This window comes from Hirundo rustica, chromosome 2 (assembly GCF_015227805.2).
Source record: "Hirundo rustica isolate bHirRus1 chromosome 2, bHirRus1.pri.v3, whole genome shotgun sequence".
In the NCBI taxonomy this organism is placed as follows: Eukaryota; Metazoa; Chordata; class Aves; order Passeriformes; family Hirundinidae; genus Hirundo; species Hirundo rustica.
Genome location: NC_053451.1, coordinates 29,914,266 through 29,940,992, shown reverse-complemented (window position 1 = coordinate 29,940,992; position 26,727 = coordinate 29,914,266). Strand labels below are relative to the sequence as shown.

The 26,727-nt window shown below is 40.9% G+C and overlaps 1 protein-coding gene across 3 annotated transcripts in view; it reads left to right on the top strand.

Annotated features, from left to right (window-relative positions):
- Window positions 1–26,727, top strand: part of TSPAN9 (tetraspanin 9) — a 179,098-nt gene that overhangs the window by 11,024 nt on the left and 141,347 nt on the right. For all 3 annotated transcript variants that reach the window (XM_058419320.1, XM_040055569.2, XM_040055567.2), the window contains exon 2: window positions 386–429. The gene's annotated coding sequence lies outside the window, so the exon portion shown is untranslated. The remainder of the gene's footprint in view (window positions 1–385; window positions 430–26,727) is intronic.

Sequence of the window (26,727 nt, the reverse complement as noted above, 5' to 3'; positions counted from 1 at the left end):
ATTGTGGTGATAATAGGAGACCTAAATGCCAAGGGATAGAAGCACTGGATTTTTCTGACTAGTATTTCTGATAAATACACAGGTTTTGCTTTTCCCCATGATCTCGGTTTTCCCTTTAGTTTCTGTAAGCATGTTTTAATATTTTGCCTATTGCCATTATTTAAACTTGGGTCCAGATCAAATCAGTATATTATACCCTGGAGACCAGTGTTAAGACTTACTCCTTTTGTTCAGGAGCAGGTGGAATTTGATATACCTTTTCCTGTTTGCTTTTTTAAATCTCCCTAAATCTCTCCTTTCTGTCCTCCTAAGCTGATTATGTTTGTGGTGGGAAGTGGGTCCAAAGGACAAAAAAAATTCATTTTGTTCTTCTTCTTCTTTCCAGGTTTGGTCTGCGACTTTTTCCTTGGTGTACATCCAGTTACCTCAGTAAGTAAGATGTCTGTGAAGGATTCTTGGAGTCATGAAGCCTTATCCTTTATACTGCTCACATTGACCTTAAGGGAAGATGAGTTGGTCCAACACTGAGCCCTTACAAAACCTTTTTGTAATCTGTTGTTTTCTTGCCGTAAATGCTGAGAGAGTCCAGAGTAGCACGGTTGTTGTTGGGATTGTCTCCAAGTGCTGCCATAAGTACCAAAGGAAATGTAATGGAGGAGGATAATTATCTTCTTCATTTTATGCAAATATTCCTCTTCCTTTGTTTTTTTACATGGCTGTGACATTTGTAGGGAAAGGAAGCAGGGAGGAGTGAAACAATGTTCCTACTGAGAGCACTTTCGTTAGTCCGCGTAAGTTTTATCCTTTTGTGCAAGGGTAGTTCTATAAACAGGCTTAGAAAAATAGACTCATCTTGGAGGAACCCCGGGCTACCCTGGGGTTTGGTGTCTTAGTACAGCTGCAGGCCCATTGCTTTGTATTTTTACATTCCCTGTGTTCAGGGTTTTAACCTTGCCTAGGAGCGAGTGGAAGATGTGGCACTGCTTACCTTTCGTTAAGTTTGTGATGCAGTAGAAGCAGCAACTTCTGCTCCTTTAGGGAAAGCAGGGTGATCCACCTTTCTGCTGAGTGCATGTGTTCTGCGAAGAGCTCAAGGAGTGTAGTTTGATAAATCCAAGCAGTGAGAGCAACAGAGAGCTAATAGTCTACTCCGGTACTAGGCTTGCCAAGAACTGTTTCATACTTCTGTGCTGCTGTGTAAAACTTGTCATGACAGCTGCAGGCAAAGAACATCTACTGTTGTACATTTTGGGATGAGTGATGAGAGATTATGATCTGTGAAGGGAAAGAGTCTCCTTGCGACTGGGAGAAGCTAAGAATGTTAGGTGAGGCTACGAAAAAGGAGTGCTGAAGCTTTCCTCTACTCTGTAAATCATCAGAGGTGAAGCTACTCAACTGCTTAGTCTTGGGGGTACTGCAAAGATGCATTGACTTAGGGATGCTGTTTATTTAGGAGAGAACTGGGAAATATCCTGAGGGGGTTTTCAATGTCAAGGCAATAGTTCTGTTGTCTGACTGCTATGGAAAATTTCACTTGTAGAACTTGTGTGTTTCCAAGAGAAAAATCAGTGATAGGAGGTATGGAACTAGCTTAAAACCTGTACATTTGATATTGGACATGTTTGTGGTTTCCAAGCCCCACACAGCTGCTCGCTCACTCCCCCACCAATGGGATTGGGGGGAGAATTGGAAAGGTAAGAGCTGGAAAACTCATGGGTTAAGCCACAAGCACAAGCAAAGCAAGGAATTAAATCACTGCTTCCGGTGGTCAGGCAGGTGCTCAGCCATCTCCAGGAGAGCAGGGCCCATCCCACGTAATGGTGACTTGGGAAGACAAAAACCATCTCTCCAGTCTTCCTCCCTTTCTCCTTCTTCCTTCACTTGCTATGCTGAGCGTGATGTTACATGATATGAAATATCCCTTTGGTCAGTTGGGGTCAGCTGTCCCCAGCTGTGTCCCTTCCCAATTTCCCACATCCAATTTCCTCACCGTGGCAATACAAGAAGCAGAAAAGGCCTTGGCTCTGCGTAAGCCCTGCTCACCACCAACAAAACCATCTCTATATTATCAACCCTCTGTTCAGCACAAATCCAAAACATAACCCCATACCAGCCACTGTGAAGAAAACTGACCCCCAAACCAGCACAGATGTGAATACCTTCCTGGTATTTCTGTTGCAAAACAAAGAATGAAGAGATAGGTGGGGGGGTGTTGGGCATTAACACAGGTAACATCTGTATTTGTAGTAGATGAGACACGACGTTACAGTGTGTAAGATAAAGAACCTATGAAATTTCATGCTGTAGAATTTAAGATTGTTATAAAGAGTCTTGGCTTGGTCATAAAATTTCTCTCCAGAAGGCTGCGGTGTGTTTACATCTTGCAGTGATTTTTCTGATTACCTTTTGCATGTGTGCCACGCTCTGAATCACACAGAATGGTGTTTTGTTGATTGCTGTGTCCTGGGAGAGCTGGGTGATGGAGTACACTAGGGAAAAGATAGTTGGGGAAGATTGAAATGGTTGTTATTTGTTCCAGGACTTTTCTTTCTGTTCATTCTTGTGCCACTTGAAATGATTGCTGTATTGTGAGTTCTTTCATCTTGTTTCCACACCTTTAAAATTTGATACTGCAGGAATTAATGTAACATCATCTATAATGTTTAAGCTGCCTCACGTTATGAAAGCGAGAATTCCCACAGCAGCCTTAACTCTGCTCCCAGAAGAGAAAGCAAATTAAGTGTGTGTGTTAAGTTACACCATTGTGTAGCACTGGGCACTGGGATGTGCAGTTTGGCAAATATTTACATTTCAGGTCTGGTCCAAGTCCATGGCAGTAACGGAATATCATGTGTTAATTATGCTAAATGATCATATTACCCTGGTAAATGGGAATAGGCTTGATTCCCAGAATGCAGATCTGTGATTCACATCATCAAGGAGTACAAAAGAATTCACATCCCTTAGAGAGGGAAGATAAATAGGATATTTCAAACATTTTCCTTGCATGCATGGTAATGTGCAATTTCCCCCCTTTCCGTTATGTTTCTGAAATCTGTTTCACAGCAAATTGAAAAATTAGTATCCCATCTCTAATGGAGGTTTAGAAATTACCCCAGGTTTCTTTACCTTGCTTATCAGTGTTAGCTGCTGGATTTCAGATACCCTTTTGTATTAATTCAAGGGTTTTCCTTTCAAAGTGGTCCGTTTCTGCAAAGAAGATGGGACTTGAACATGCTGAGCAGAATGAGAAATGTGCTCTTTGCTTTCTATGAAATGTACTCATGCATATTAAAAAGCTTGCCAGACCTGAATTTCTAGTCTGAACAACAAATTGTTGTTAAAATAAAGTGATTGAATGCCTTGCTGATGTGTGGTATTGAAGTTGAGTAAAATGCTGCTACTCATCACTCAAAATTAAATACAGTGTATTACAAAAGCTATTGTAGGAAACTGCTCAGTAGAGAGCTCAGACCCAGACTGAATAGTGAAGACAATCTTCAGCTATATCTTAAAACCAGCACATACTGTGGGGATTTTTAAATGTCTGGAAAATGCTGTTGTGTAATGAAATCAAAAAGGGCATGTGAGATGCTTTGTGATAGTTTTTGGCAGGCAGCCATTCTAGATAAGATGGACATTTTAACCTGTAGGATGTATTGAATAATGGTTTTTAAATGTTTGAGGTGCTATTGTATGGGAACAAGTTGTCACTGTGCCTTACCTGTGTGGTGGACTGTGAAGTCTTCTAGGGTGATCCTGGGTACCTCATTGGGGCAGGGCTGTTCTTCGTTTGTGTGGTTTGTTTTGGACTGTGAGCAGGGTCATTGCTCTCAAGCTCTTCGTACTGTGCCCAGCAGAGTGAGACACGGAGAGGAGGACCTGGGACTTACTGAACAAATACAGGCAGTAAAATTTAATCCAAAATGAGATCAGGCAAGCCAGGTGAGAAAGAGAAGTATGAGAAGATGTTTTGTTAATTTATACTGGCTGTCTTTCAGTCATAGAAATAACTTGATGACCCTGTTGTGCCAAAGGCATGTATTTGTAAAGTGTTTGAAATGTGCTCAGATGTTCCACAGTCGGGCCAAAGCGTTGTTGATATCTGATGCGAATGACTACTTGGTATCAGTCTCTGTTCATTGTCATGAGAAGAGCTTATCCAATTAAATGGATAATGTTAGACCACATCTTCAGGAGCATTATTAGAAGTTCTGCTAAGGTAGCCTGAGGAAAAGAAAGTTGCTGTGGGCAGTGGCCTTGGGATTGGCATTTAGCCAGGTCAGGGTAATTTCATTTTCAGAGTCTGTTTTAAGCTGGATTCTGAGGCCTTGAGGCAAAATTGTAAATGATCCTGTCCTGTAAGTTACCAAGTAATATGATACAGCTTAACTGTAATGTGCCATAAAGTTAAATCTCCATGTATGAGAGCACCCCACTGGCAAAAGATAAATTAGTTATGGGGAAAGGAAAATTATTTGTCCCAGAGATACTGTTGAGTTAATCACTGGTTCTTCTCAGGTTTCTTGAACCGGGAATATTTGTCCCCATCATTAATTAACATGTTTTATTATTACTTCTGCTCACTTGGAATATCAAATTTGTGGCACTTTCCCATGGGTGGATTTTTATTTAAGTTTTTTAATATGGAGAAAGATTTTCACTTGAGTTTTTAGTCACACATATAACCAGACCTCCTTATGAATGATAGGGTGAGGCTGTCTCTTACTTGTCTGTCATGTGAGAGAAGGCATGGAGAAATGCATTGGAGCACAATTTTCTGCTCTTACTTTGCTTGTTGTCCCTACTGCTTGTCACCAGGCTCCCACAGAGCTGTGATCTACAGCTGCCTTCCACAGAGCAGTTCCTGGCCATGGCAGCTGCTGAAAGGAACTGCAGGGTTCATCTTCCTGGGCTCAGCTGGTTCGTGGTACCTATTTCATTGTGTGTTGTCTGCTTCTCTGTGATGGAATAAAAAAAGCCTCATTTTAAATCTATGTACATGGTCCTGTGGTAGCCTGTTGGATAGATGTGAACTAAACTAAATTTCTTAAATCAGTAGTTTTCATTTTTACCGTTATCAGACCTTAAACATTTTCTGGAGAGTCTCTGTATGCTTGATTCAAATCCACTTTGATTTCTGATTTATTGGCTGCTGTATTTAAATTGTTGCCGCAACTGTTCATTTCTGCTTGGTGTATATCACATTCATGCAGCTGCGCTTCAGAGAGGCTGTGAATGGTTAGGTGTATTTGTCTTAAGGGACCAAGGAACTGATCTTACCAGAGTACCAAAGCTTGGATTGTCAGTGGATTTTTTTTTTTTTTTAAATAAAATTATTCCTCTTGTAAACCCTGAACAGTTTCTTTCAGTGTAGGAGAGAAATCTGTGGCTTCATGTGGGGGGCATAGGTGGGAATTTCAGGAGCTGCATTTTTTTTCTTGCTAGTAACCCTGGAATCTCCCCCATCATTTACAAAGGGATAACTGCTGTCACTCAGCAGAAGCATCTCTAAGTATCAGAGAGGTTAGAGATGCCAGTGAGGAAAAAGCATTGCACTTTTCAGGCAGCCCTCTGCAGAGGCAATATCAACTTTCTCCCTACTAATGTGTTTCTTGGCACTTTGGTTCAGTTGCTGAGGATTTTCCAGCAGCTGAGTGCCCCTCAGGCAGGCAGGTTTCCCCCAGCAGAGGCATAGAAATGTATTCCTAATACACTTGATACTTTCTTTGCAGTGTATCATTATCGATTGTAGAAGTCACTGCCAAGGTTTTTTCCAAGCCCATTTTCCAAGCCAAGTTCAGTGTTTTTGAAAAAAAAGTTGGGGATCCATGTAGGTATCAACAATAGCTGTTAATCCTGTTTTTCTTCCTTTTTGTCAAGCTAATTAATCACTCTCCTGCTTTGCGTTCCTGCCATGGCAGTACTGGGAGGCTGTCAGCTCGTGCTCAGCCCTGTGCTGTTCCTGACTGAACTGTGCTACTCAGCTGCTTTATCTTTGCCATCCTGCCAGTTCCTCCTCTGCCTGCCTCTGTATTGCCCTCAGGCTGACATGGAGATTAATTGACCTAGTATCATAGGATGTTTCCTCTTTTGAAGTCCTCTCTCCAGCAGTGTTTAAGGAGGAAAAAGGGGGAGTTTGGAAACAAATTGCTAGCTAGAATTTGGTGTGCTGCATCTGAGGACAGCTAACACAAAGCAGCATTATTAATGGGGAAACTATGGCATAAATGCACTATTGCTATACAGAGCACAAGACGTGAGAGATGGAAAGCCTATTGTATTTCCTCAGTTTGCCCTCAGTAGTGGGTTTCGGAGGCTCACGCACAGATCTCCTGAAGTGTCTTATCAGGAAACTTCTTTTTCTAAATGGTCTGCATATATGATTCTATTACTGGATTGAATTGAGAGTTGATAAAACCTTTTTGGGGCTTGATAAGGTATTCAGTAACAAAGCCAGGCGATAAAGTCAGATGGAAATTGAAAGACACACAAACCGACAAGAGCCTGTCACATGGACCAGGAGGAGGTGAAGCTGCAAACATTTGGCCTATTTGATGCTATGCAAGATGGGTAAAATTTGAACCCAGGGTTGCTAGCATTTGGCCCATCTTTGTGTGTTTATTTTTGCCTTCTGTTCCAGGGGAGCACATTAGGTCAGGCTTGACTGTACATCGCTTGCGGTGCTGGGAGTGATGGGAGATGCTGTGGGCATGAGGAGTGAGCCATGCATGACTAAGAACAGAAATGGAATTCAGTGCCTGTGACTCTGAGCAGGACAGATAACACAGATTTGTGTGGAGCAGTTGCAAAAGCACAGACTCTTCCTTACAGAAAAATTGTTAGAGAAATTAGTTTGAATTTGGGAAGAAAGTAAGCTTAAAGCACAGTCAGGCTTTGCAAAGCTCTCTGTCTCTGAAATGAACTTTCACACACAGTGTTGACGCTGTGGTTGTTTTGGATTGTTCTCAGCCTAAACAAGCTGAAAGGTGATGGATTTGACACACAAAACTGCTGAAAATAGGTATGTTAATACCAATTACTCAGCAGAACTCGTATCATCATGAGTATCTTTTTGTCAAAATAATTTTTGTAATCTTTTGAAAGCGTTCATGCATTTTAATGTGAAAACAGAAAACTGGGTAGTTTTAGATGTCACGGTTTGATTTTAAAATGTGTTTTCTTTTTAAAAAGCATGTTTTACAAAATATAATGTCTACAATTAGTTTATCTTGTCTCCAGGGATTTATTTTTAGCCTAAATAGTGTTTATGGGTTCAATTTATGTTTGAGCGTTGTATGCTTCTTTGACAGCATTGCCTGCTTGTTTCTTACATGCTTTGTGCATATCAAAAAGAATATGGAAACAGTCAGGAAGAAGTTAGTGAAGGCTATGTGTTGTGATGTGTATGTTTTGTTCACTGTCTCAGGAAAATCCACAAATGCCAGAGGTTTATGTCCAAAAAGGAGACAGAGGAGCTCTTCAGCTTCATTTGAATGAAGGGAAAGAGTCCTCTGGGGCACACACCCGCGGGGTTTTCTCTCTCTCTCGAGGTTTCTCAGGGCGCAGCCTCCTTTAACCCTGAGCTCCCGGCCGCACGCTGCCCTCTCCCTTTCCCCATTGCTGAGGTACAGGGAAGGTACAGCCTTCCGAGCCACCTACCACATATTCCCGCCTTGAACCTACTGTTTTACCCCAAAGCTCGGAAGCTGAGGCTTGTGCAGACCCCTGTCTGTTTCAGGAGCCACGCTCTCTGGGCTCTGCAACAAACCTGCTGCCCTAAGTCAGCAGAGACATAAAGACCCATTTCAAAGACTTAACACCCATATCTTCAGCCTTCAAACTGTTTGTATGGACATTAGCTTTCCTCTCAACTGTTCTGATGCTAAAATTTTTAATGGTTGTTAGCAATTTCAATTTACAGCTTTGTGAACAGTGTTGCTTGAAATATGCGTCTTCGAGCCTGTTTGTTTTTCTCTTGGGGATTGTGATTTTAAGTTCTGTTCTCCTGCTGGAAAGTAAAGATTTGCCAAGAGCTGATTTTTGTCTGGGAGCCTCACACAGAAGAAATGTCAAGGGTGCTCTTTGTCCAGCCACACCTTGGTACTGTTTGGGTCATTCCAGAGACATGCAAGATGGGAGGAGGACTCCAGAAGTGAACTGGAAATTAATAATTTGCAGTTTTGTGTAAGTAAATCAGCATGCTAATAAAACTGGTATTCTTCCTTTGTAATTCATATTACTATAATTTATTATTATAACCTTGATTTATTAGTATAACCTTCGTACATAATTAAAAAAAAAAAAAAGAAAAAAAGATAATTTCTGGAAAGCCAGTGAGTGTATCTGTATAAGAGCACTAATTTTCACCTTTTGCATTTACTGACATTTGTATATATCTGGCTTTCAAAGCTGACAGCTGAAATAAAAATGTTGTCTCAGGGACAACACTGACCTTTGTGAAGATTTTTTTCTTGTCATATTTGTTTAGTCCTTTAGTCTTCAGTCTGCTTGGGGTTTCTTCTTCTTCTTCTTCTTTTTTTTTTTTTTTTTTTTTTTTTTTTTTTTTTTTTTTGAGTATAGAGGTGGCTGCTTGTTTGGTTGAGGTTTTGTTTTGTTTTTTTGTCATTTGTTTTTGCTTTAAAGCTGCTCACAGTGCACCTTTTATTTATTGGTGTGATACAGTACGCAGTGAAGACTGAAGCTGGCAAAGGGCTGGTACCGCAGAATGTACTTTTTTACTGTTTCCTGCTTTTGTATTTTCATGCGAGTGCTTCCTTTGATAGTAGCCCAGAACAATACATAGCCTAAACTCTAATTTTTTTTATTTTAACAATTGTTACTTGTTCAGGAACAGTGCTGTACAGTTGGCTAGTACCAGTCATCCACAACTGGTGGATGAGGGTGCAGTTGAGGGAATCCAGCCAAGCTCAAACAAGTTCCTGTTTGTTAAAGCATCCTGAGCTACCCAACTTGAAATATATTAAATGAGGCTGATGAACCTTTGATGAATGATACGATGTAGCAGGATGTGGAAAGAAATAAAGTAGTTTGGGCATGGAAATTTTGTCTTTTAAGGGAGGGTGTGTAAAGAGATAGAAAAAGATTAATCTTCAGCATTTGTATAGGTTAAATTACTGTAGTGCCTTTGTCCACTTTTCGTTCTCTGCGCTCAGTTTAAATGAGGCTGCAGATCTGTTTGTGTACCCTTGTTTCAAAATAACATCTACTAATTCACCTTAGGCTCTTCTATTTACATTACCATAATTCCATGGGTATCTAACTGGAACAAATATATGAAATACTTAAAATTGAAAATATATACTATTATTATGCATGCCATCCTATCTTTTGATTTAGTAGTATCCCAAGATTCTTAGAAGAAAGAAGGGGAAGGTCACTGAAATGCAAAGGTGGAAAACCCAAGAAAATGGCCTGGTTCTTTTCATATATCATATCCTTATTATAGATTGTAGAAGTCATCATCAGGGTCGATGGTAGGGCTGTGAGTTTGGGGTTATAGTTAGGTAGCGAATACCAAATATGGGTAGTGAATACCAAATGTAATACACAAGAATTCCTAGTTGGCATGGGATATTAAAACTTGGTTTCAGCTCATAAGTCTATTATCCACCTATGAAGTTCAATTAGGGATTTTCAAGTATGAACAATTTTTCTTTTCACCAACTGCTGTGAGGTTCTTGTCCTGTTTGAAGACAATGCTTGGCATTTCAAGGCCACAGATGATGTAGTCTTTTCTTCAGTGCGGCACCCTCAGGCTGTGTGTCGTGGTGCATCTGCTCTGATCTGGCTGTGGCGCCCACAAACAGGAAATTTGTGGGCACCGGTGAACTTCTGGTGCTGTAGGAGCGCAGGTCATGACTGTGTCACCATGTCGTGGGAAGGTCATCACATCCGAGTGGAGGCGTGCTTATTAGTCAGCAGAAATGGAGGCATTTTCCTCCTGTTTCAGTACCTTCTGTCATGAAACCAGAGGGCATTTTATAGGAGTGTCAGGAAAGCGAGAGAAAAGAGGCTGCAGGCCCCTGGGGAATTTTTCTGCCCACAGCTGTGGGACAGTTAACAAAGATGATGGGAAATTGGGTTTGATGAGTTATTTGCGAAAGCGGATGGATGCCAGACTAGATGCTGTATTAACTCAGAGATTCCCAAAGGATGGCACATGTGTTAGTTGTGGTACCTGAGCATGCCCGTGCAGCAGAATTGCATTACCATGCTGAGAATGCGTGTAGAGCAGCCGTAAAAGTATGTAGCTGACCAAAGTGATTTTGAAACTTCTGTACTTGATGAGCTCTGGTGAACTTTGGAGACCTTGACATTCCTATCAAATATTTATAAACATCATTCTATGTTTTAAAACTGTATTTGGCTTCCTAAAGATCTAACTGAGCTTCAGAGATCCAGTGTGCTTACTGTGTGTGATGTAATGCCTTCTGTTGATACTGGTGTGAGCAGCATTGAATTTTTTGACAGATTTCACAAAACTGTTCACAAAAGTAGCTGTGTAATGTGGGTGACTGTATCTGTATGTGTAACTGAGAGTCATGGGAGCAACTTGAAGCCAAGTATTACATCAGACTGCATTCCAGGCAGTGATTTGGTTTGGTCCTGCTGGATTATTGCTGCTCTCAGAGTTTGTGTCAGCAAGTTTACTCATGATTGACATGAACTTTTAGTCCAGATTAATGATATTAAGTGTAGGCCCCATCACTGACTACCGTGATCAGATAGTTGACACTACTCTACAACTGGCAGCCTTCATGCCAGGGGTGTTCTTACGGAGCACACATGGCACTACAGATGTGATTCACAGGCCAGGGGTCACCATCTGTGCCATGGAAACTTTCCAAAGCCTTGCTTCCAGCCTGATTAAAAGCCTGTGTCTATATGACCTTGTGCATCTTGGTACCCGTGTCAATATGTTTGTACTGAGGGGGGCATATGGAGCCAGTGGGGACACTGTTTTAAATTTTCTTGAAACAAATGCTGCTAATTAAGCAGATAAGCTGTGGGTGAAGCAGATCAAACATTCCTCACGCTGCAAACAGAAGCCAGCGCTCCTTGTGCACTTTATGGTGCAGGAAGCCCTGGGATAGGTTTATGTCACATGTTAAAGCCATTTCAAATACTGTTTTATAACACTGCATGTATAAATTCAGTAGCTTCAGAGTAGTGAGCACCCAACAATCAAACAATCAATCAATCTATATATATTGGACTTGGCGATGTTACTGTCAGAAAGGGCATTGAATCTATGACACCCCAGACTCCCGTGTGCTTAGGTTCATAAGGTGATGTCACCTGCAGGCTCCTTCAGGTTGGAAGGGGCTCCCAAGGGTCATCCAGCCGAGCCCCTGCTCAAAGCAAGAACAATGCTGACTTCAGAATAGGTTGCTCGGACATTGTCCAGACAGTTCTTGAACATCTGCGTGGATGTAGATTCCACAGTCTCTCAGATACCTGTTCCAATACTTCAGAGCAGTGATTTTTTAATGTCCTGTGGCAGCTTCAGTTGTCTCTTGTTCTCCTACCACATACTTTCATAGAAAGCCTGGCTCGTGTTCTTGGTAACTCTCTCTTGGGAGTTCAAAGTCTGCTATTGTGTTCCTCTAAAGCCTTCATAAGTGAAGCAAGCCCATTTTCTTCAGCCTTTCCTCACAGGCCCAGAGCTCTAATTCCCTGAGAAACTTGGTGACCTTTGGCAGGACTTGCTGAGGTTTCTCGTGGAATAGTTTGGGTTGGAAGGGACCTTTTAAAGGCCATCTAATCCAGCCTCCTGCAATGAGCAGGGGCATCTTCAACCAGACCAGAACACTGGTCAAGAACAACTTGCTCAGAACACTGTCCAGCCTGGCTTGAATGTTTCCAGGGATGGGGCATCTCTTACTTCTCTGGGCAACCTGTACCAGTGTTTAATCACTGTCATTGTAAAAAGCTTCTTATATGTAATCTAAGTTGGTTCTCCATCAGTTTGAAAGCTTCCTTCTTTGTCCTGTCGGTGCATACTCTTGTAAAACGTCCCTCTCCAGCTTTCAGGCCCCCTTTAGGTATTGGAACGTGCTATGAAGTTTCCCTGGAGCTTTCTCCAGGCAAAACACCCCTGCCTTTCAGCATGTCTTCATCAGAGAGGTGCTCTAGCCCTCTGATCATCTTCATGTGCCTCCTCTGGCCTCACTCCAACAGTTCCACAGCCTTGATCAACACTTTCTTTTACTGGAGGCTTAGAACTGGATTTAGTAGTGTTGAGTAAAGGAAAACAATCAGTTCTGTTATCTACTGTGTATTGTTTTGTGGATACAGTACAGTAAGCTTTTAGCCTTCATTGCAATTCTGAGTCCTGTTTAGCCCAGTCCCCACTGGTACCCGCAAATCCTTTTCAGCCGAGATCCTTTCCTGGCAGCCTGTTTCTCTGGCCTGTCCGGGTTCCTCAAAATGGTAGCTCTGCCCTGGAGCTCATTGTCTGCATCCCCTACTTTGCTGTCAGCTGCAAGCCTGATGAGAGGGACTGTGTCACCTTCTCCAGGTCACTGATAAAGGTGTTAAACAGGACAAGCCTCCAGACAGACTCTCCTCATTGCTGGCCCCCAGCACAGATTATGACACGTTAACCACTGTTCTTCAAGCCCAACCTTCCAAGTAGTTTTTACCTGTCTTGTTGCCCACCAATCAGGACTGTTAAAAGGCTTGCTGAGGTAAATCACATCCACTGCTCTGCCACTGTCCACAAATCCAGTTGGTCAGGCATTATCTGTCACTGGCTGACTTGTATTGACTGGTCCCATTCATCCACAGCATGTGCATGTGCACAGGAATGTGCTCCAAGAATACCTGGTTCATGCTCCAGTTCATGCTGATCCTCTGGAAAACGGCTCTGTCTGGTTGATGATGAGCTGACCGTGAGCCAGCAGTATGCACAACTTAAAACTTACCTTATCTGTTAGGACATTTATCCTTCTTCCATCAGGACCTAATATTTTTAGGAGTTTCACTTTTTTGTCATATGAATTTTGTTTTGTTATTGGTGCTCAAAATTTCATTGAATTCACTGGTAAAGAACCCTCCAGAGAAGGTTTCCCTCTGAGCTTTCCTTTTTCTGCATGCTAATTAAACTCAAGTTAAAATTTATATGCGGAGCCTGAGGAAGAAAAGGAGAATTTTGCAGCCATGCTTATATATAAACAGTTTGTTTTAAGTAGAGTGAAATATAAAAGATATTATTTCTTTATTTAATATTTGCTTATTTTACAACTTGGGTTATGGAAATAGATGATTGATTATTTTCTCTTTTAAAATGTTAATAATTTAGTTTTTTTAGTATCAAGCAGAACTTTTCCTTAGGCTGAAATATAGGGCTGAAGCTGAGTAAAAAATCTCCCATAATTTCATGTAGTTAGATGCTGTGGGGCAGAATTGCACGTTACAGGAGAGGTTTGAATACCTTAATTTTGAATACAAAATTGGCCCAGTGGTATTTTAAAATTTACTTTTAATTTTTAATTTTACAGTCGTTAAAAATAAATCATAATAATTAATTTCTTAAGCATTTTTCAGCCTCGCTCTTGGCTTACCAGTGCATGAATTTTGACACTAGAGGGCAGCTGAAACATTTCAGTTCTTTCAGAGAACCAGCTTTAGGAGAAAATCTTTCGTTCTTCCTTACCCGAAGAAAGGAGTTTTATTAGCTGCCTATTATGTGGTGTTTGTTTTAGCAATTAATTTGCTTTAATTCTTTCAGTTTTTTAAAAACCTTAAAATCTATCTTTTAACTTTCTAGCTTTCTTTGTGCCTCTATAGCTGTACTGCACAAACTGATCAGCAGTTGAAGAGGGAGAATAGTTCCACATTTTAGTAGCTGTGAAGATGTACTGCTTGGGCTTCCTGTGTGATGGGTATTTTGAACCTTGTTTCAGAAACAAAGAGAGAGATGCCAGAGATGAGAAAGTGTTAAAGATCTCTTCTCTTAAATTTTTCTCAAGAAAGTTGAATTTTGTCTTATAGCATTTACAATTTGTTTTGTAGTTTTTTTGGTATGTAATTTTAAATTAGTTTCCAAAACACTTGAGTTGATCTTTTCATATTCTCTGCTTTGCTTTAAAGCTATCTCTTTTTTTTGTATCAGAGCTTCAAAAAGGCAACTTTTCTCCCTCCAGATGTTATTCTATCCTCTCAGCAATCAGGAAACAATCCAATAGGAAGGCTTTAGAAAGGAAAGGTCAAACCAGTTAAAAATTACTATTTTCACAGCTCATGTGAAAATTGCCAAAGAAGTTCTTGACTTAAACCTGAAATTGGAAACATTTTTATTAGAAAAGTATAGTGAAATACATGGTGAAACATGTAAGTTGTTTTAAGGGTGCATTGTCAGAGATGGGATATTAATCTGTTCTGGCTCTAAAGTAAGAACATATTCTGTCTTGTGAGTTGGTTGCTTTTCTATCTTTTTGGGTTTAATTTCCTCTCTTTCTGTTTTGAGCCGTTGCACTTAACTGCAAATGTTGAACAGTATTTTTCAGCAGCTGATCGATCCAATGTTTGTTTGCACTAAAACTTGGAATGGTGTCTGGAACAGTAATAAAATACTATCATTAAGCTTTTAAGAAAAGAAACTCTGTCTCTTAAGAGTTCAATCTCTTACACTTAAGAGTGTTAGAGACTAAAGCTGTATTTTTGATTTAGAATCAGATTATTTTTTTCCATATTTACAGATGATGTGATCTGAAAATTAACCTGTGCCTCACTTAAGGAAATTTTGCACTTTTGCAACTTTGCAGTGACTATAAGGACAGTGTTTTCTCTTTCAAGCTACACTTCTGGAACTTTGTAGTTTGCAAGGAAATCTTACCTGTTTTTGTCAAAAGCTTTTCTTTAGCTTCAGAGGTGGAGAGAAGAATTATAATACTAAAGCAGTAGGCTGAAGCAATAAGATTTTAAAAAAGGTATAATTTACTATTTTGAATTAAAAAAAAAAAAGATTGATTTCTGACAGTGGACTTCGTGGTTTGGCTTGTGATGCTGACTCTGATGCCAGACTATGGATTGTATTTATCCAAGGCTTGAGGAGAAAAAGACCTGAGCTGGGAATGGAATGGCTTTATCCCTTTTTGTTGTGATATCCTGAGAGTGCTGCAGGTTTGGGGGCTTTGCTTGGATTCTGCCACGATTTCTTTCTTATGTTGCAGAGTGTATCTGTTATCTCTGACACTTCTTAGGCAATTTTGGACATAATACAAACATTCTCACCAGCCTGTACTGACTGATAGGGCAGATTTTGAAAGTGATTGATGCTTGCTTAGTTTTTTCATACTGAGTTCTGCAAAGTGCAGGGTTTGCTTGGCTTTTGGACAGTGTCAGACAACTGCTGTAGTAGAAGCTGGATTTCCATAGAGGGGATTAAAACAAATGCAGTAGTAAACCCATTATTCTTTCTATTATTGGTTCTGGATCACAAGAAGGAGCCAAACTATAGCATTTTTATTTTGTCCCTAGCTGCCTGTCCTGCAAATTGATTGAGATTATAAGTAGGCTTCACTTACTAAAAAAAAAAAACTGAAGAGAAGTTGCCTAGGGCCAAATTTTCTCTGTGTGAAGCATAGTTGTGGGGTTGTTTGTGGTTATTCCCCAATCTGGCACTGTGCAATCTTGTTTGGAGGTGTGCAGAAATTAAACCAGCTGTAAATTGTTTGAATGATTTACAGTCAAGGGTAAATGTCTGCTCCCTCTCTCTGAACTGCATTGCCTTCAGAGGACAAAAAGGACCGATAAACCTTCATTGGCTATTTTTGTCATTATATTTAATAGGTGAAACTGTGGCTGCATGTTTGGGAATAGACCTGATGGAAAGACACTGCTCTTCTGATGACATTTGAGAACAGATTCTGTTTGAGCTTGACTGCTTAATAGGCCATCCTTCTTTGGATGTGGCTCTCGTAAAAGAAATTGCTTCGCAGTAGGCACTCTCTGTATTTTATTATTAAGGCTTCATATTTAAAGGTCCTAGTAGATAACTAAGCTTTGCTTTGGTATTTTCCCCTTTCTGCTTTCCTATTTTAGATATGAATGACTGGAAGACTAGCCTTTTTCAGTAGCTTGCTTCGTTTATGCCTGGTTATGCAACGTCCTGGCAGCAGTTACTTTATGCTCTCAGGAGAAAATTTCTTACAGAAGTTTAGATTTTGCTAGTCCATTACAGCTTCCTCTAGTGTGTGAAAATTTAAAGGAAAATTAGAATTTAAAGAATTTAAAGTCCATTACAAAAGTATAAAGCTTTGATATTTTTGACATAAAATTATGCTACCATTCATTACCATTTACCTCTCATGCACCAGCAGCTTTCATTTTGACCTTGTCTGAGGTGTGCTGATCAGCACACTGCAGACAGAGTGAAATAAACCAAGATGGTGAAAAAATCATGTGGTAGGGCATGTCTTCCACCTCAAATCTCTTCTCTGTGCAGTGTGAGGAAGATGTTTGGTATCTTTCTGTTCTCACTGCAATCTGTCTGGTTGGGGTGAGGACCATGGAGTGAATTTCCTCTTTTATGCAATGTGGTGTTGCTGTGTATGAGGAAGTCACAGGAGGAAAATAGAAGAACTTTTCTGTATAATCCCACTGCCTCTAGAAGATCAGTTGAGAAATACTCTCCAGTGGAAGAGCTGCAGCAGCCAGTAGGTACTGGTTTTTCTCCTGTGCTTTTAGTACAAAATTAGTTGGACTGCTCTCTGCAACAGCATCACTGCATTGGTTTGGCTGGTGGTCTAAATAGCTTAAATTCTCCTTGTAAGTTAGTTAAGTCTGTGAGGCACTAATGTAATGGTCTCTTCCTCCCTGGGGGTGGAAAGCTCCTGAGAACAAACATGGAAGCGTTAGAGATAACAAAAGCCTCTTCTGTCTTGCTCCAGTTTCTCTTTAGTTTTCTGATGAAGAAGCATCTGGTACAGCCTTTAGCTGTCCCATTATAGGCCAGAAGTCCTGATACATTGCCAAGTGGCATAACATTATGTTTCATTTTTATAGAGGATTTTCTGGGGCAGAGGGAACAGTGCACAAAAAGTTTATTTGTTGCACAATAAGGTCATTCTTTAAGAATGAGGCAAAACTACAAGTGTTTTATTTTTGATCAGCTTTGACTTGCTATTAGTTACAGCTTCCCACAACCAATGCTGTCACAGCAGTTTTTATTCTGGGTCATAAACAGTGATTGTAAACTCTATTAAAATAAAAACAACAACAAAAAAACTCTAAGAATTAATGTGTTTGCAAGAAGATTTATTTCTGACATGAGTCATACAGTTCATGAACTTCTCACAGATGAGTTCATCATAGTCATAAGGGAAGTCTTTAGTAGGAATGCTGGTATCTAAGTCGCTCAGATATTACTGCTTCTCAGTGGAATAGGGTGTTGTGGATCAGCACATCTGCCCTATGCAGCTGTGTTCCTAAAGTAATCCTATAGCTTCTTCCTTCTGTTAGAAGCTAAACATGCTTGAAATGTATTTATTCAGTTGCTTAAAGTCCGACTTGCATGTCTGCTGAATTGTGGGAGGTACCTTAGACTTCAAGAAATATCTGGGATAGGTTTTAATTCAGTTTTTTTTAATACTGGAAGTTGTTTTCAGTGGTTCCTAAAAGGATGGTAGTCTAGAAGCTTTGAGTGTAGAAACATTTAAAGATTTATCAAGAGTTATGTTACTGCATTTTGGCAGTACACATAAATTGCATGTTTTTAGATGAACAGAACAGGATTAGCAGTGGCACCTCTGTTTTTTTCTGGATATGTAAATTATATTTTGTGTTGAAGGAGGCCACTATTTTCTTATATATAAACCAAGAGACACATATGTGACAGAGATGGGCAGTGTGTGATTTATGTCCTAATGATTCCTTTAGTGATTTCGTGAATTTCTGGTGAGTGCCTTGGTTCAAAATGGATTTGAACATTCTTAACTGAAAGTAACTAAAGCAAAATTGACAAGACCTTGCAAAACACATTTCCAAGAAAACGGAGCTGCAAATGATGATTGGCAGAGAGAAACTGCTAAGTGAAATCCTGTGCTCTCAGTTACTTCAGTGGCCAAGTGAGATGTCCAGAATGTCTGCACAGTGAAGGGATTTGTTAAAAAAGTTTTGCTTCATAGACATTTTTTATTTATTGGGGTTTTTTTTTTTTTTTTTTTTTTTTTTTTTTTTGGTTGGTTGGTTGATTTTGTTATTAACGGCAATATGTTTACCAAAAGCCTGTAAGAGCATATTTTATGGTATAGTTCCTTTATCTGCAAATGAAATGCAGATAAAAGGAATGTTTATAAGTCAGTCATCCCTTATTTCCAGCCCCTCCTCTTGCCAGAGTTTGTTAAAGGTTGGGATGAATAAGAAAGCATGCCAAAATGAATTTGAACTGTGCTGAACTCTCAGTGGACGTGAACAAACCAAATCTAGAACCTGTCTTTAAGACTTCCCTCTTTGGTAGTTTAGTCTATCTCCAATGCCAAGTTGTTACAGAAGCAGTTGTCAGCAGGGCTCGGTTTCCTGGATAATTCTCTCTCATGTAGTTTGGCTGTAATTATTAAAATCAGAACCTTGAACTTTTAAACTTAGACGTACAGACCATTGAAACATGAGCCCAGTGTGCTGAAGTGGCAGTCCAATTTTGAGGTGACGAGGTCATGCATCACTGGGGCCAGCAGTGACAGGCAGCACAGTACAATGAGATGAAAATGAAAAATAGTTCTGTTCGTTATAGCCTCTAGTTGACACATGTTCCTGACAAATTCTTACTTTGGTTTTGCTTAAGTAGCCAATATATTGTTCTAATAGCATTCTTACAGAACTGGTTGATCTGAAAATTACTCTGGAGCTAACAGCTTGTAAGGAGTTCTAGCTAATGGTGTGGCAAGGATCTAAAATGAGGATAGTACAGCTTTATGCTGTGTTAATTATAACTGGACAGGGATGTAGGATTTCAGGAGCCTTGGAAGAAACTTAGTAGACAAAAGTTAAAGAGGAAACAGAATAGAATAGAATATTTCAGTTGGAAGGGATCTAAACCTAGCCCAACTGTCTAACAGCTTGAGGGCTGACCAAAAGTTAAAGCATGTTAATAAGGGCATTTCCCAAATGCTTCTTGAACAGACAGGATGGGGTATTGCTCACTTACCCAGGAAGTCTGGGCGTTTCAATGTCTGACCACCCTCTCAGTAAAGATGTACTTCCCATGGTCAAGTTGTGCAGCTTTGAACCATTCCCAATTTCCTTGCCCTGCTCTGGATGCATTCCTCCTCCTCCCCATCCCACTCACACTGTGGTGCCCAGCACTGCTCCTGCGCTCGGGGTGGGGCGGCAGCAGCGCTGAGCACAGCGGATGAACCCCGCTGTGCCCGGCTCTGCTGCCGTGTTTGGTGTCCCCAGGACACGGTTTCTGCCCTCTGGGCTGCCCGGGCACACCCTGCTGACTCTCACTGAGCTGCTGCCACCAGCACACCCAGGGCCCTGCCTGCAGGGCGCTCTCCAGACGCTCCTGTCACAGTTTGTACTTGTGCCTGCAGTCACTCCATCCCAGGTGCAGGATCTGTTATTGTGAAGTTTTATGCCAGGGCTAATTGCCCAATGCTCTCTGCAGATTCTTCTTCAAGGCCTCTGGTCCCTCCTGGTTTGGCATCAACAGCAAACTTGCTGATGGTGCATTCAGCTCCTGCATCCAGATCACTGATAAACACGTTGCACAGAAGTGTCCCTAGAATCGAGCCCTGCACAACACCACTGGTGACCGGTCACCAGATGTAGCTCCCCAATTCACTACACTCCTTTGAGCCCTGCCTTTCTGCCAGTTCCTCACCCAGCACAGTGTGAACTGCTCAGAGCACAGCTGGGACAACTCATCCAAGAGGATGCTGTGAGGGACAGTATCCAAAACCTTTACTAAAAATCTCAAAAAAACCCAACACACCATAGATTGGATTAACACCCTACAGTGTTCATGTAGGAGCTGTTAAAACAAAACTGTGCTGAGATCTAAGACAGAGTCGCTCACAAACTGTAGATACTATTTTTTCTTTCTGATTTTGTGTACAGATCACAGATTCTCTGAGCCTCTCAGCGGTGTGGCCATTGGATAGGAAGGGGAAAAAAATGAGAGTGGGAAAAAAAAGAAAGGATGCAAAAGAAAAAAATTAGCTTTTTATAAGTACAGTTAGCTTGTAGAGGTCCAACAGATGCTGTTTTGTGTGGGTTTCCCCCCTGCTTTCTGTAAAATTGACCACCTACTTAAAAATTAAAAATCTGGGACATGCCAGATTGATGGGCATTTAATCAAATCTGTGTAATCTCTTATTATTCTGTATGTCTCAGGCTATCAAAAAGAAATCAAAACAGCTTAATTTCCACAATTTAAAAATTTCTGGTTTTTAAAATTTATTTTAACCAGAAATTCGGCTGAATGAATGATTTACTCAACCATCAGTAAATACTTACATATTCAAACTGTCTTCAGGGTCACCGGTAACTAATCCGTAGCTAGGAAAACTCAGAGTATTTGTAAAATTTTAAGTCTGGTCCTGGTTTTTCTTCTCTTGTTTAATTTTTTTTTTAGTTCCATTCATTTATCCCCGCAGTGCTCTACGACTGCTGCCTTTCTGTAAACATCCATAGGTCAGAGTTATTCAATTTGGCTTAAGCAGCATTCTCACGGGCAGTTTGCCAGGAATTCATAGGCTTCACCTAAATTGCACATTGCTGGAAATAATCTCACTCTCAGCTGTTCTTATCTTTTGTTTGTTTCTTGCTTAGACCTCCATCTGGCTTTTTACTGGGTCAAGACAAGTAGCAATAATTGGTGGTATCTGTAATTCCAGCAGTTTGCAGCTTCATAGCACATTTGAAGGCAGGTACAGAGCAGAGATACTGGAGCTAACAGAAGACATTTCCACCCAGTTCCCATATTTTTTTATAGTCCCTACTGAGAGAGAGTGTGTACTGACTGTCAGAGCATAACAGAGCATCCACAGCTTCAGCCATAATTCGTTAACAGTCTGATTTCAGCTCATTAAGAAATCCAGTGCAGCTTCCAGCCACAGTAATTCCAATGCCCTGGGACATACAGTCTCATCAGTGTGTTCCCTGACCATCCTATGAGGCTGCATGTGTTTGAGATTTAGGTTGGACGGGTTGGTCAGGAAATAGGTTTTGTCTGGACAACAATTCAGACTCACGTTGTATTACTCTTCAACTTATCATCTAGAGAATAGATTTTCTCACGTATAACATGTCTTTGCTTGGAAGATGAAAATGGTTTTTTAATACTCTCTGCTGCTTATTTTTTAAAGCATAAGTCATCCCTCCCTGATGTGATGGAACAACTTAAAATTCATCTTTCTTTTTGTTTCAGTGGTGAGATCACTGGGGGTTGTCTTCTGTTGAAGTTTGAGCTCACAGAGAGAGCTTAGATACAATGTCTTGATTCTGAAACACTTGGAAAAACATAACTGAACCTATGCCGCTGCAGGACTGCATGAGCTGCGCCTTGAGGAGAAATTATGGTATTTCATTGCAGTCCTGAAGACTGACAGTACAGAAATTCCTCAAATCCCAAATAGTTGCTCTCTATTCATAGATGAGTTTATAGAAAACTAAACTTTTGTCTTAACAAAAAGGCATGTTCTTGTCAGCAGGATGGTTTTGACTTTTGATGAGAAAGAGATTATCTAAAAAAAAAACACTTTGTGCCTGATTATCAAGAGTAAAAAGCACACAGAGGAATAGCTGATTCAGTGGAGACATTTTCCCTCTGCTTTCCAGTGATCCCTGCATTATTCACCTTGAGCAGATGTAAACCGAACCCGAAGCATACCTTGCTTTGTCCCTCTTCTTTCCTCTCCCCTGACTGCTGGGAATCTTTTTCTTAAACTGTGTACATATGCAGAGCTGTTGCACCCTGATTTGTACAGATTTAAACTCTTTACCCCTCCAGAATCAGAAGGAGAGAATCCAGAAGTCCTGTGCTTCAAATCAGATAAGTAGCTCATCAAGAATTCTTGTATCCACCTAGGCAAACCCCAAGAGCTTGAGAGCATTATAGAGAGAAGGTAAACATTAAGGTAAAGTGCAGCAGCTTTGTGGAAGTCTTGACTTTCTGGGTGAAAAGCTGGGGAAAGCAGATTAAGGAAAAATCTGTTACTTGTTTTCCTTTATTAGAGATTTAAGATGGGCATATTCCATATTTTAAAGCCCTGCATTTAGTGACTGTGACTAACGTCCTCCTCAGGGCCAGCAGTAACACAGACCTCTGCATTAGAAATATTAAACCTGCAGCCATTGTGTTTGGTGAGCTTCCCAAATGATAAGAAGATGCCCGCATTTACTACTGATACTTGATTCGGTGTCTTGACATCTTCTGGAGCGCATCCATAAATTAATTTTTGTCCTTTTATTTCCTGCCTGTTGGTGTATCAGGACTCTTTCTAATTGCATAATGTGGTATGCAAGAAAAGGGTTTATTTGTCAATAGTTAGGGCTGTAGTAGCTTGTGTAGGAAGGATGTGAAAGCTTGGAGGCTTTTAGGTGGAACAGAAGAGTGAAGGAAGTGCTCAGCAGATAAAAGCACCTCTGAGTCACAGAATACAAGCTCAGCTGGATTTGAGAGCCAACACAAGAACCAGGACCAGTTTGTGGGAAGAAGAGACCGCAGGAAAAATTGATTTAAGCAGCTAACAGGTAGTGTAGGAGTTGCTGCTTCACTTCTGCCTATAGTCTTAATGGCAGTTGGTGTCATTAATATAAAACAAAGCTGCCTCATGAACAACCAGCTGGATTTGAAGGTGGGCCAGTGAGCTGCAGCTCAAACTTCTAAGCTCTGTCAGATACATGGGGAAAACAGAATGCCTGGGGACATGTTTAACCCTTTTAAGAGGGAGGTTGAAAAGTCCTCACTTCTGCTGGAAGGGTTCGATTTTGCCCAGTGGCCCTGCTCATGGCCAGCTGTCGTACCCAGTGCTGGTTTATTTTGCCAGTGGTTTTATTTAGAGTGGCTCTGCACTGACTGAGCATCAGCTCTTTTAGTATCAAATTGAAAGCCATTAAGTAAGCTTCTTAATAATGCCATGTCTGGGCCAGGGAAAAGGAGAGGCTGAGTGTCAGCAAGATTTTCTTTGGATGGCCCAGATCTTATCACAGGTGTTATGTGTCAGTAATAGTAGTTTCCTTGGATTTTCTTCACAATTAGATTGCAGTCTTGCCATTCTTCACCATTTCCTTTCTTGAATGTTCAAAGTTCACGTTTTTAAAGTTCATGGGGTAGATAAAGTAACTTTAAATCAGATAAGCAACACTGAAGGTTGTGTAGATGATGAAAGAAGATGAGGGATGCTAACGGTTCAACTGTGTAAGGCAGCCTGGTAGGAAATTCAAAGCTGCAACTTTTCAGGAGAGATGAGATTGTAAAAAATGGAATTTCGTTGTGGTAGAACAACTTGATATTTCCACAGGTAAACATGAAAAACAAGAGGCTTGTGCAGACTGTCATATAAGTAATTTTTTGGAATGTCAGTAAGCTACTTCTGTGTAACTGTTTCAACCAGGTGAATTACATTTCAGGAGCTTCTTTGCAAAAAGCAAACTCGGGAATAGGAGCCATTCAGTATCATGGAACTGTACGAGTTGGGGGGAAAAAAGGCATAATGCTGTAAATGCACTGTGGGTATGCAGTAAGAGCCATACAGGAGCTCAGTTTTGCAGCTTATTTATTATACTGTAAGACTTTTTATTTGCAGAGGTATATCAGCAAGTTTCCTGTTGGAGCTGCAGTTTAAATCAGTTCTTTAAGTGGAAAGATACACAGTGGCAAGCTGAATTTTGCTGATGTGATGATACTGTATAAATTTCCAATCTGTGCCAATTTAAATGTGGGATCGAGGCAGACAGCATGTCTGCATTGGCAAAACCGAGGTGTAGACAAATGACCTCGTGTCTTTGTTGGCCTATTGATGGCAGTACTTGCCTGAGTAGTGCTTTGTGGTCGACGTGCTCTGCCCATGCAGTCACTAGTCCTCATTAGAGCTCGAGCCTTGCTTTCAGCTTCTTGGATTTCTTTCTGTACGCATTGTTGAAGGGCATTGCAGGCAAAGGCTGTGCCTTGGGAGCGGTTGGTACGTGTGAGGCTGGGTCTGTGCTGCAGAATACAGCTCTAGGTGGAGATCCTTGAGGCAGTAATAGAGGCTGCAGCTTCAGACTGTGTGACATGGTGTGGCTTGGTGCAGTCAGTTGCTTTGATGTGTGTCAGCTATAGTCCAGCATTCCAATCCTGTGTCAAAATGCAGAGCTTCAGGAGATACCCTTACATCCTTGTGAGACTTTCATCATTTAAAAAAAAAGAAAAAAAAAAGAAAAAAAAAAGAATTAAATTGTTGATGCTAAGGTCTTCAAGATAGACATCATAAATTAATTTTCTTTTGAACTGTAACCAGAACTGAACTTATGTTCAGTTGAGATTAAATAACTTAAGGGGTAGCTGCAAAAATGGAAAAATTCTTTAGTTAGAATAGTCTCCAGCATTCAACTGGGGAAACTGTTGAGCTTTTGATTGAAACTAGTGTTTCTCTTGTGTAAATCCTGCCTCTGGCCAAAGGGATCATTTCTATAGTCACGGTGTAGTTGGTTCTCCAACATGCAGTGTACGTGGACATTGCTGTTTTCATTGGCTCAAAACTTCCCAATGTTTGTCTGCAACAAAGATGCTGCATCAGCATCTTGCTCACTGCAGCTGAGCAGGGAACTGCCAAAATATTGTTGAAAATAAAAACCAAAAGTCCAATGCAAATGTGGTGGTCAAACAGCTAAGAATGAAAAAACACCTAAACCTTTCTTTCCTCTTCACACTCCATTTTCTTCTTTCTTTTCTCACTTTTTCCTGTAGACAACCTGAGCTTTAATTCATAGATGCAGCAAGGACAGAAGCTTTGCTGGTGTGTAGAACTGAAGTATGTCATAAAGAAGGGTGTTTATTACCATTCCCTGTCTAGATGTGGGATCACAAAGTGTTGGTGGCACTGAGTGACCCGATGTAGGTATCTGTGAAGTCCCTGTTGCAACAGAGAGGCCAAAAATCTCCTGCAGCCAATATGCCATGGTTTTTGACTTGACCTGTGAAACCACAAACCTTCATTTGAAGGTATAACTTCTAATTAAAAACTTACTTGCTATTCTCCGTGCTACTCTTGTCTTCCTGGAGTTTTTTGTAGTCTTGTTTTTAATAACCTGCGTTATTGGAGCTTCTCCCAAGACTTCTACTAATGTGTAAGTGCTAAACACCTCCTTGATTTGAAAGATGAAGCAGCAAGGAATTATAGTTTAGGGGTGTTTCTTTATAGTGAACATGCTGCACTGCATTTATATGCCTGCTGTGGAATGTCATCACGTATTCCATACCTCAGTGTCACTTGCATCAAAGAGCTACAGTGCAGGCTGGGCTGTGTTTTATCTCTTGGCTACATCTCTGTAAGACTACAGACGAATGCTCCATCTCCATTTGAGGTAGGAGGGCAGTGGGAGCAAGATGAAGTGTCGCAGCAGCCCTCGTGCTTAATCCAGTTCCCAGAAATGACAAAAGGCAATGTGCCATCTGATACATTTCGTGCACAGTGGTCCCAACCACCAAGGCCTGGCTGCTTGCCAGTGAGGACCTGAGCAGGGCAGAGTTTTAGAATGTGCTTGGGGTGGTCATGAATGTCAAGTTTCTGATGCCTCTCTGAAATGAGATGTAGTAACAGCTGTGCATTCCTATCCTGCTGCAGAACAGGAGTGGGATTCATGTTCTGATTCATATTCATTTGCTAGAGGGAACTTCTGATTGCCTTCCAGATGGTGGTCAACTGAGTCTTGCTTGGGTGTCTTGAGAAGTGTCTGTTACATCAGGAAACTTCAGGAACTGGGAGTGAAGGAGGAGGGAGAGAAATAGTCTGCAGTCTTCAAAGAGCATTTTACCAGGAGGAGTGTGTTGGCTGACTAAGGCAGCAGTTAATGCAAAAGGTTATATTCAGGGGTGGGAAAGTCTGTTCCTAATTCTTGGAACTGCTTGGTGATGATGGTACAGTAGGTATGTCAGCCTCTGCTTCAGTATTTCCATCTGCTAGGTGGGATGCTGCTTGTGAGCCATACTTAACTCAACAAAATGAAGTTCCTCTCATGCCGCCAGTTACCAGGGATTGTATTTTTCTATTGTGACTTTGTGTAGCCTGTATGCAGAAAAAGGGTGTTGGCATGAAAAAAGCAGTGAAAGACAGTAACATCAACATTTTGTGCTTTTGTTTCACATAATACATCATTACCACTACTTGTTTAAAAGCTTTTGAACAAGTTTTATGTCTACAAGTAAGATGCTGTCATTCTTGTGGGAATTACTCTATTTCCTCCACCTTTAAAACTTCTGACAACCTGCTGATTCAGAAATGAATGTGTCCCTTGGCATCGTGTTCCTTCATGGCTCTATCCTTTCCCTTCCTAAGGTCCTCAATCCAATTACTCAGTGCAACAGCTGCTGCCTCTGCACTGCTGAAATCTGTGTCTGTTCATTCCAGCGAGTTTCCCTCTCATTTCCAGGCTCAGCTGAGAGGTACCCTCTGCCTGTGCCTCCTGCTTTTGTCTCCTCCTAACTAATGACATAAGGCATTTTGGTGTGCAATTTGCATTAATAAGATGAAAACAAAAATTGCCCCACAAAAA